This window comes from Gouania willdenowi, chromosome 20, assembly GCF_900634775.1.
Source record: "Gouania willdenowi chromosome 20, fGouWil2.1, whole genome shotgun sequence".
Taxonomy (NCBI): Eukaryota; Metazoa; Chordata; class Actinopteri; order Blenniiformes; family Gobiesocidae; genus Gouania; species Gouania willdenowi.
In genome coordinates this window covers 11,816,614-11,828,427 of record NC_041063.1, presented here as the reverse complement: position 1 = coordinate 11,828,427, position 11,814 = coordinate 11,816,614, and the positions used below count along the sequence as shown (strand labels likewise).

The 11,814-nt window shown below is 36.4% G+C and overlaps 1 pseudogene; it reads right to left on the bottom strand.

Annotated features, from left to right (window-relative positions):
• Window positions 1–5,318: 5,318 nt before the first annotated feature.
• On the bottom strand, window positions 5,319–5,434 carry LOC114454603 (uncharacterized; annotated as a pseudogene).
• Between the last annotated feature and the right edge of the window lie 6,380 nt (window positions 5,435–11,814).

The window sequence follows — 11,814 nt, the reverse complement described above, 5'->3', positions numbered from 1 at the left end:
TAGGTATGTGCATTATATTTGCAGTAGTTTTTAGGGTCTAATGATGGTCCTAACTCAATTTTTTTTGTTGAAATTTTCAAAAAAAAAAATGCCTTGCTATAGCCTTACTTTTTTTTTTGGGTGATTTTAGTTTTTTGTAATTTTTTGTGCCTTACTGCTTTTGTAGCCCTGTTTAAGTATGTGCATTATATTTGCAGTAGTTTTTAGGGTCTAATGATGGTCCTAACTCTTTTTTTTTTTCTTTTAAATTTTCAAAATATATGCCTTGCTATTGCCTTACTTTTATTTTTGGGTGATTTTAGTTTTTTGTCATTTTTTGTGCCTTACTGCTTTCTAAGCCCTGTTTAAACAGGGCTACAAAAGCAGTAAGGCACAAAAAATGACAAAAAACTAAAATCACCCAAAACAAAAAGTAAGCAAGGCATTTTTTTTGGAAAATTTCAGAAAAAAAAAAAAAAAATTGAGTTAGTACCATCATTAGACCCCAAAAAATACTGCAAATATAATGCACATACTTAAACAGGGCTAAGAAAGCAGTACGGCACAAAAAATGACAAAAAAGAATTGAGTTAAGACCATCATTAGACCCTAAAAACTATTAAAATTATACTGCACATACTTAAAATGTGCAAAGAATGCAGTAAGGCACAAAAAATGGCAAAAATATAAAAAGTCACCCAACGTCATAAGAAAGGCTACAATAAGGCATGAAGTCAAAAAATTTCAACCCCAAAAAAATTGAGTTAAGACCATCATTAGACCCTAAAAACTACTAGAAATATAATGCACATACTTAAAACTTGCAAAGGATGCAGGAAGGCACAAAAATAGCAAAAATCAAAAATTCACCCAACCATCAGAGGTAAGGCTATAGTATGGCAGAAAGTAAAAAAAATTCAACCCCAAAAACATTGAGTTAAGACCATCATTAGACCCTAAAAACTACTAGAAATATAATGCACATACTTAAAACAGGCAAAAAAATGCAGTAATGCACAAAAAATGGCAAAAATCTAAAATTCACCCAACTTTCAGAGGTAAGGCATTAAGTAAAAAAATTCATCCCCAAAAAATTGATTAAGACCATCATTAGACCTTAAAAAACTACTAGAAATATAATGCACATACTTAAAATGTGCAAAGAATGCAGTGAGGCACAAAAAATGGCAAAAATCGAAAATCCACACAACTGTCAGAGGTAAGGCGATAGTAAGGCATAAAGTCAAAACATTTAAAAAAATAAATAAAATTGAGTTAAGACCATCATTAGACCCTAAAAACTACTAGAATTATAATGCACATACCTAAAACGTGCAAAGAATGCAGTAAGGCACAAAAAATGGCTTTTGGACTAGATGAGTGAACTGAAGATGATCCATTAGTTGATCTCAAGCTTCATCAAACTTGTTAAAAAGATTCTAAATACAAGCAGGATCTACCATTATGAGTAGACAGTCTACCTTTTTGAGTATTATTGCCTCAGATTTAGAGATGCCTGTTTTATTCTACTTATAAACTTGAAGAGTAGAATTATCATGTAATTCCCATGGCATTATATATGATGTGATTCAAAATTAGGTGCAGGGAGGGGGTATATATCAATATCGGTTTATATGGGAAATTTAATGTTGAACTATATTGGCATATCAGATATCAGCAAAAAGCTAATATCAAACATCTTTATAATAATATGTATACTTGCAAATGCTGCTTGTGTGTATACTGTATATTTGAATTATGGTTAGTTATATTTGTTCCAAATAATAGAGTGTATTTCCTTCCCTGCTGGCTCGACTTCAAGGTTGCTTTTTGAGACACTGTAAGATTGAAAGCAATATTAGTGGTCCCAACACTGTTTTTTAACCTAAAGTTCCTGCTGCTGTGAAAAGACTGGCACTTTACAGCGTACACTACATGTCAGCAAGAGACTTGGTATATTAACCCACCGCACAGCAGTATTTTTTATCATTATATGCTGTCACCCTTTGGTATACGTATCATTAGACTGAGACATAGACTTTGTGGAGTAAACTACTGTATATGGAATTTTAGGTCCTATTTTTTAAGCACAAAATCTTATTGGTGTTTTTTCCAAACCTGTTTTAGTCTTAAGATTAAAAAATATGGTGGGTTCAAAATGTTAGTTTTTTTTTTAAATCAACACTCATCTATGTACTTTCAATTCCAGGGTTGGGGTAAATTATGACTGCAATCGTGTAATTGATAATTAATTCATCAATTATTGCGATATAATTATTACTATACTTGTAATTGTAATTGAAAAAAAAAAATCTGTTCATAATTGAATTGTAATCCAGTTCAGATAAATGACTATGCAATTGTAGTTGGCATGAAAAGTCTATAAAAACATATTACCATAGTTAATTTTAAGTTTAATTTAACTAAATGTAAGGCAAGGCAGGGCACATTTGTTTTGTATATCGCATTTCATACACAAGGCAATTCAATGTGCTTTACACGATTAAAAAGTGCAACAGAAAATATTTCACAATTTAAAAATCAATAAAAATTAAATCAGCAGTAAAACCATTTAAAATCAGCAGTGAAACCATTTAAATTCAACCGTAAAAATATTTCAAATAAGCAGTAAAAATATTTAAAATCAGCAGTAAAAACACTTAAAATAAGAGTAAAAATGTTTAAAATCAGCAGTAAAAACACTTAAAATAAGAGTAAAAATGTTAAAAATCAGCAGTAAAACCATTTAAAATAAGCAGTAAAAATATTTAACATCAGCGGTAAAACATACAAAATCTGGGAAACTGGAAAACCATGTTACAGTTTTATGGCTTACACATCTGTAGTTAAAAAATATTAAATAAGAAACAAATAAGATAATAAATAATTGTTGTTAGTGTATTATACAGCTAATTTAAGACATGGGACACATTATCATAAGAGATGCTAACAAAAAGCTAACACAAGACGAAGGACACGTTTTATGAGGTTATTTAGACTCAGTATTTGTGATTCATTGTAATTGAACTTTAGTCATTGAGAATGTAATTGACTTTCAGGCCATTAAAAATAATTGTAATTTCATTGTATTTGGTAAAAGTGCAGGTCACTGCAATTGTAATTTAATTCGAATTGACCATGGATAATTGAAGAAATAATTGAAATTTAAAAATGTAATTGACCCAAACCCAGTCACATATGCCACACAACCTGAAGGGCAAGGAGGGCGGAAAAAAACCCTGCCTCAGTTAACGTTCAACCTTCATGATACTATGTGTACACAGGAATAATAACTACTATACATTGGCTCAAAATAAGCCGATGAGTTCAGATGTGCGTGTAATATGGCTTAAATTGCATGCCCTTTCAGGCTGGGGAACAAACCTCCTCAATGTCAGCACTCTCCTCCACATGTTGAGTGCTTAGTTTGCCATGCTGTGTGAGATCTCTGGTCCTGTTTAGTATTCACCCACTTGAGTTTCCTAAAGGTTACCAAACCCAATTAGACATTTATGCAGGATCTTCAAAGGTCCCTCCGTTATTAATGAGGTGCAACTTGTGAGGACTGCATCGATGGCTTTAAAAAAAAAAAAAAAAAAAAAAAAACACACAAAAATAACCTGATTTGCAGAACAAACTGCTCACAAAATGTGCACACATAATGGAGACATGAAGAATGTAGTCGTGAATCCAAAATTTAAGGAGAGTGTGGTGGTTGGCAGGGATTATTATTAACTTATTACTCTTAACTTATACCTTTTTCTGCACATCACTCAAGCCTTGACACACATAGGTATATATTTAATAGTTGACTATATATTTGCTAATAATAGATTTGGTTATGACATGATATTTGAGGCTATCACTAACCTTTGCATGCAAACTGATTAGCCTACTGAGAATTCAGGCCCATTTGAGTGGAATCCTTTGCATCTCGAGGACTTGTTTCTTTGAGCTATTTGTGCATAAAATGTTACTTCTTGACATATAAATTAATTGGATTGCATAAAATAGTTTATGGCTTCCATCATTTTACTCTCTGTAAAAAAAGCTAAGCACAATGACAACCCAGTCTCACAGCAAAATGTGTAATAGCAACGTTTGTCCACAAGCAATATTGTAAGCATATGACGCTCGTAAGATGCTTACAGTTTTGTTCCGCCCAGTCTTTTCAATGAGCTGACGTCAGGTCACATGACCGCTGACTCGCAGCCTGCCTTTAATGAAAAACATAGCAGACATCTTGTATATTTTTGTAGAAAATTGCCTTATTTAAAGATATATTGTGGCTTTAGAATTGTTTTGATAACATTTTAAGTGACAAACCCACCCTTAACTTTCATGCTATGGAATCAATTAATGCAAACGATCTGTAGTTACGATAGACATTTGTCTGTGGTTGCTATGACAACCAAAAGCAGATTAATATCCATTCACAGACCAAGTGGATGTTGTAATTATTTTCTTGCTTTGTTTTGTCATTTATATCAATATTTTTATTTAAATTCCTTCTAAGTTGAATGTGTTCCTACCTACACGTCATTTGCACAGTGTTTTGTATGGGGACACCTCAGGTCACATGACCACCTGTGCTATATGCACTGGACAAAAATATAAACGCAACACTTTTGTTTTTGCTCCCATTTTTCATGAGCTGAACTTAAAGATTGAAAACATTTCCTATATACACAAAAGACCAAAACCAGTCAGTGTCTGGTGTGACCACCATTTGCCTCACGCGGTGCCACCAATCTCCTTCGCATAGAGTTGATCAGGTTGTTGATTGCGGCCTGTGGAATGTTGGTCCACTCCTCTTCAATGGCTGTGCAAAGTTGCTGGATATTGTCGGGAAGTGGATCCAGAGCATCCCAATCATGCCCAATGGGTGACGTGTCTGGTGAGTATGCGGGCCCTTCAAGAACAGTTTAGAAATATCACTTTTATTTTGCAAAAATCTGTAATAGATACCCAGCTTGTGACGTGTATTTGCGGGAAAAGTGATTTCCATAGCACTTCTGTGATACATTTCAATATCAAAACCTCTTAAATTCCTCTCTAAGGAAATGTAAAAAACTTTTTAATAATAAAGCATCAATTTTATATAGCGCTTTTTTGGACACTCAAAGTCACTTTACAGAATGAAGGCATTATTCTTTCATGCCACAGTTAGTGGTGGTAAACTACTATTGTAGCCACAGCTGCCCACAGCTGACATAGTGCGCCATCGGCCCCTCCACCACCACCAACACTCACTCACACACTACATTCATACTAGGCAATGTGGGTGAAGTATAATGCCCAAGGACACAATGACAGATACCACTGGGGTGACTGTCACCCCAGTGTGACACCTGGAATTCTCAGTGGTCTCCCATCCAACTACTAACCAGGCCCAGAGCTGCTTAGCTTCCGAGATCTAACGGGATCGGGTAATGACAGGCTGGTATGAACAGCGATATGTGAGTGTTTTTTTCAAAAATCAGGTGTTTCCATGACCAGCTTTTATTGCACTATTTCGATTTTGCACATTTCCAAAGGTAATTGAAACCCAACTAGTGAGAAGACAATGAATTGGAATGGGATCCTTGAGCGGGAAGAGAAGGACAAAGAAATCCTCACTTTAAAAAACTCTGACCAAGCCCTTAGTAAGAAGAACATTGAATTGCAGACGAGCGGGGCTGCGGAACAGGTGGGGCTGATAACTTTGAGGGAACCCTCACCGTGCACCACGGGGCTGCAGTGAGCATGCTATCATCAGGGATGCAGACTCTGAAGGCTGCCCTGCAGGTCCAACAGACGTATGCTGCGAAAGCTGCAAAACTTTAGCTTCAGGAACATGACAGGACAATCCAACAGTTCAAAACATCTGCTGAAGTAAAGATGGCTGAATGCAGCCACCTCAGAATAGGCTTTAAAGTTCTGCTGCTGGTGTAAAAATCTTTGAATGGGTTTGGTCCAGAATAGGAGACAGCAAATGGATACCCCGTTCAAAAAAAAAAAAAAAAACATTGAACTCCAGGAGCTTGCCTTGAAGTAAAAGAAAAAGCTAGAGTGAGGAAGCAGGGAAGCAGCAGAAAAAAAAAAAAACATAGAAGGACGCTGTAAAAAGAAAGCAAAGAGAGCTGAAAGCGCGTGAAACACAGGAGAAAAGAAAATGAAGGACGCAAAGAATAAAGAGACACCCTGCTTTTCAGAAGCTGACAAGAAAGCAGTATCACAGTTTTCTTTTCTCTACTTCTGAAATTGTAAATAACTAAAAATAGGCATCCAAAATTGTTGTTGTAAAATAATGTCGGATAAACAGAAGTTTAAATGACTATATAACGCTTTTGTTTATTTTTTAGATGAAACCTAAATTCCTAAGACTACTGAAACCCTCATGTTGAGTCACTTTGTTGTTACTTAGACACTAGTGTCTTATTGATTCCACACTTTGTAACACATTTTACCACATAAAGGACAAATATTGGAGCAGCTTTCTCATCATCCCCGGTTATAGGGGTCATACTGATTGTTTGCTGAAGAATCTAGACTTCAAACAACTTTAGGTATCACTCCAGTCCAACCGCAGCAAGCTCAGTGGTTGGATCAGATATAATGTGCTGGTTGAGTCACAAAATGATCATTTAAACACATAATTTGTTAATCCTAAAGATTTACTGCGATGTACTGGTGCCTTGACTAGGGTGTACCCACACCCTGTGACTCAAACCAAAGAAAATAATCAAAATCTTACATTCATGTTTAATAGAAATAGAGCAGTTGGAAGCTGAATATCACTAAATATTTTAAATGTTTATAACTTTATCCAACCTGGTCCATCATTGTGGGATGTAAATCAATCCCTTATATTAACCCTAACTGCTCACTGGGGGCTACACCTTGGCTGCCCACTACTCCTCAGGGATGGGTTAAATGCAAACACATTTTACATACCTCTAAAATTTATGAAAATAAAGTATTCTAACACTTAAATATTGTGTAGGTAATCCTGCAAGACTGTAAAATGTTGTTTACTTTTACTCTCTAAAAAGGAATTATAGCAGTATTGGACTTCTAAAAGTATGACATCATAATTGAAAAAAATAACTATATTTTAGGCAATGCAATTTTTCAAACTTTGTAGGAACAGTTTTCTTAAGGCTGTTTGTTATTCCAACCCAACTATGTCCCAGTACACAAAGTACACAATGTTACACAATGTTTCAATGAGTATGAAATGGCCAGCAAAGAGCCTTGACCCTAACCCCACTGAGCACCTTCAGGATGAATTTGAATGGAGGTTTTAGGCCAGGCATTTTTTGTCTAACATCCGTGCCTGACCTTAAAAACTGCTTTACAAAATGAATGGGCAATGATTTTCACACAAGCACCACAACAAGTTATAGAAAACCTTTCAAGAAGAGTGAAATATGTTATCGCTGCAAAACAACTCCCCAATAAAGTAGGCAGTGGCTATCTGCATGGTTGCCATATCAATATACCGACATTCTACCCGTACACAGTGCCCCTATCTGGCCAGTTTAGGTCACGTGATAGGTCAGTCTAGGTCACTTGACTAGGACTAAACCTTACCGTAAACTATAACCCTGAACCTAACCCTAATCCTACCTCTAACCCTAAGAAGCTACGTACGTGTACTTCGGTAACTGTACACGTACGTACCGGGGGTTGTCTGTACGGCAACCGTACTTTCAATATAGTGTTTTGGTGTTTTTTTTTTTTAAATGTCACTACACTTTCTATATACCAAAATTTCCGAACTATGAGCAGCTAAATTTTTCCCCCACGCTTTGAACCCTGCGGCCTAAACAATGACGTGGCTAATTTGTGGATTTTTTGCGGTTTTACTTCATGTCGCCAAAAAAATGAGCCCCGTCACTAATAAAACTGTTTACATTCAACTGAATCATTCCGATCATTCATTTTGTCATGCACACACCCCTCATCATGGCAACGACACGGTGAAATGCATACAATACAGCTTTCAAGCTGTTACACAGAGAGAGAGAGATGGCGCTGCAGCAGCCTGGATAGAGTAAAAATCAGTTTGTAATAGAAGGAAACAATAAACAGCATATAGTTGCAGAATCACCACTTTGGGTTTGTTCAAAAGTGATCACGTCTGTATTCGAGTCTCCACATGATCTCCCCATGGTGGTTCATGGTAAGAAGAACGGACAACGTGGTGCATGTATCAGTCTGGTTCCAGTAAAAAGTGACCATAAAAAGCTGTAAATGGACTGATATGTAGACGTGGGGCAGTGAGGAGGAGACTTCATGTTAAGATAGAAACTCATCAGAATACACAAAACGCCAATAGAGTGTGGCTTATGTGACTGTGCAGCCTTTGTGGATTTTTCTTGGAAAATGACTAAATTATTGGAATGTGGCCAATGCAGTTCAAGAGCCCGGAAAATACGGTATGTATGTGCAGTGCATTAGAATTTAGTTGTGTGAGTGAATACGATCGAGGATCTCACAGACCTCCACGACCTTGTACAGTTTGAAGCCAATACCTGCCCATAAAAAAGCCTCACGCTTTGATTCTCCCCTTTAAACCACATTTGGCTAGTTTGAGGCAGGTCAAATTTAGACTTTTAACCAATTGCCACCAAAACCGAAGCACGGAACTTATTGATTGATTACACAAGTGGTTTTGAGAATGCTGCTTTTATGAATTGTCTATATAAGGAGCATAGGTGCCCTAAATGTAAACATGTTCTGAATAGGCAGGTTTAGTGGTGGGTAGACGGATGTATCTCACCTTCTGTACTTTTTTTCTCTGCATCCCTTTAGTTTTCTTTCAGTGTTAGTACGGACATCATTTTTCTGATGAAACTGTCAAGAAAAGCTATTAGTGAACTAGTGTCAGTTTTGCTATGAACACATACTTGATTAATCTTTTTATTTTCTCTAAGAGTAAGATTAAGGACCTGACCTAATGTTCTCGAGGAACCAGAAATAGAAACGACTTGAGAGTGAGAAAGTTTGAGAAGTTGTCACAAAGCCAAGTGACATCTTCAGCCTCCCTTTGTCTCTAACATGATTAACCAAATCCGGTGATGATATTATGTTTTAATGTGATATGATTATGAAGCTATGTTTACACCCAGTATGAGTCATGTATTAGGTAAGTGTAGTTGACAAGACACCCCTAAATACAATTCTTTTTCCATTTATTATTCAGATTCTGACTCTAATCAATTATGAATGACAGCTAATTAGTGGGGGGGCAGGGGCCATCACTCTCTACAGTGTCAAAGTCGACTAAATGTACCGTGTGTCACGGAGTGTGGACATTGACAAAAAACCCCTCACCACTTTACAGATTTCGGTGTCTTTTTGCTGAGGAGACTTCACTAATCATCTGTGAAGGTGCACAAGCAGTGTGTGCATGAGAGCTGGAGATGTGTGTAGACGCTGTAACGTGTAGCCGCGCGCGCGCGTCTGGTCATAATAAGGCGAGCTAAAATGAAGAACAGCCAAACAGAGTAAGTCATTTCTCATTTCCTTGCACGGATGCCTGTCAGAAGAAAAGCCCTGCCCTTTGAACGATGGTTCAGACAAACACAAAGTGAACAAGAAACCCTGTGGCTTAAAGTAGGAAAGTGACGCTAAAAAAAGAAGGAACAAAAGTAACAGAACCTTGCAAACATTTTACATTTAATCAGGGGTGTAGCAAGACATTTTCGGGCCTAGGTACAAACCATCTTGTTGGGCCCCAACTGTAAGTTATGTGCACTTTATTTTTCTTTATAATTCTTGCATTATTATATAGGCTTTTTTTTTCTTCGCAATAGCGCAGAGGTTCCCAACCTTTTTTGGGTCGTGACCCCATTTTGAATATCACAAATGTCCGGTGATTAGTGCACAAAGTGGCAAGTGCGCCACCTCAGATATTTTTATACCGCATTTTATTTGAACTAGATTTATAATTGAGAAAGTATAGGATACAGTTATTTCATATTTATTGTGTGTGATGTGTATTTGAAAAAAAATAATAAATCAATGTTTTTACCTGCATTTTTTATTTATGTATTTTTACAAATTACTACAGATTTTAGGCGACCCTATTTTAATTCCAGGCAACCCCACATGGGGGTCCCGACCCAAAGTTTGAAAAATACTGCAATATAACCTAATGATTCCATATCCATTGCTTGTATTTCATAAATCCGTTCTACTACATTTTAGTGGTTTATTGAATATTGTGCTTGTGACATACACTTGCTACAATTTACACATTTTAATATAGAATTATTAGAATCATGAGGACACTCCGACCAGCTTATTTTCACAAGATAAATAATTAAAAAATGTTTAAAATGCATTTTTCTACTGATATATAAAACAGACTTCTGAGGGACCCCCCCTGCCTCGGGCTCTGAATACCCTTTACCCCCCCCATGCACTTAATTATTTGAAATGGCCAAATAAAGTGACAAATTAAAATCCCGGTGTCATTACCTTGATATTTCTGCTGAGCATGACCTAAAAGGAAAGTATAATAGAGAAAAAAAATTACCTATACAGTTGGCACTCATTCAGTTTTAAAAAGAGCTTTCACAGGGCTGATTTAATGTGCCAGCATCAATCCTTTAGCAGCACAGGGCCGTGACAGCAAGTGAAAGTAATCTCTTCCTTATTAATGGCACTTTTCACTTTAGACCCAAGGCCTTTGGTATTCCATATAAGTAGTTTCGTACTACAGACCTTAGGAAAAGACAATATGAAATCAGATAAGGTGGATGTGGTGAGAATGATAAGTGACAAGCCTTTTGTTGTAAATCCAAAGGTGACATTCAGGAGAGGAAAACAGTCACACAGAGCTCAGGTTTGTGTTCGGAACGAATCACTTAAAAGTTTGCTGCTTTTGTTTTAAATGCATGTAGTTAAACTAGATAACTTTTTTGGTAACACTTTAGTTTAGGGAACACCTATTAACCATTAATTAGTTGCTTATTAGCATGCATATTTGTAACATATGCCTTATTCTGAATGGCCTTAATATACAACCAGTAAGCCAATAACTAAGAGTTTTCCATCAATATCCTCAGAATTATTACTTATTAGTATTAAGTAAGGAAGTTGTTGTATATGAATTGCAATCTTAACATGGTAGGGTTAGGATTACCCTCTTTGGACTGCGAGACTGCCATTAAGTGTATAATAAGGGATTAATAAATACTTAATCATTACTCATTAAGAGCAAATATGTTACTCATGCTAATAAGCAACTAATTAATGGTAAATATGTGTTCCCTAAACTAAAGTGTTACCAACTTTTCTTTCTTTTGGCAATGAAAAAACAGATAATTTTAAAGAACCTTACAGATGTGAAAAAATACTTCAGCCATGAATCCTCCCTGCGGGGTGCCGAGTAAAAGACATTGGATGACCCATGACGTCTTTGAGGCTCGTCTGCATTCTACCAGCAGTCAAGCAAACACCGTCGGCACTTTATTTTCCCTGATGCATGTAAGTTCTTAAATATCTGAATGTGACAAAGACAAGGCTGTTAGAAAAAGTCACACTAAGGCAACAAACAAAACTTGAGGGAAAATGTTTTTTTCTGTTTTCAAAACCCATTCATTAGGATAACAAATACTACCTTCGATGTTATGGATGTAATTAAATCTTCACAAAGTTTTACCATTTAATGACTTGTTTTGTCAACAGCTAGTAGCAGTAGCGGAACAAATGAGAGCCGGGCCGGGGGCGGAGCAAAGGACCGGGCCCTTTAAATCCAAATAATAACATACACATGCCCGCAACAGCGGGGCTTACAAGCTTTGACACCACGGAGAGCGACTATGTCATTTTGAAGTCCAT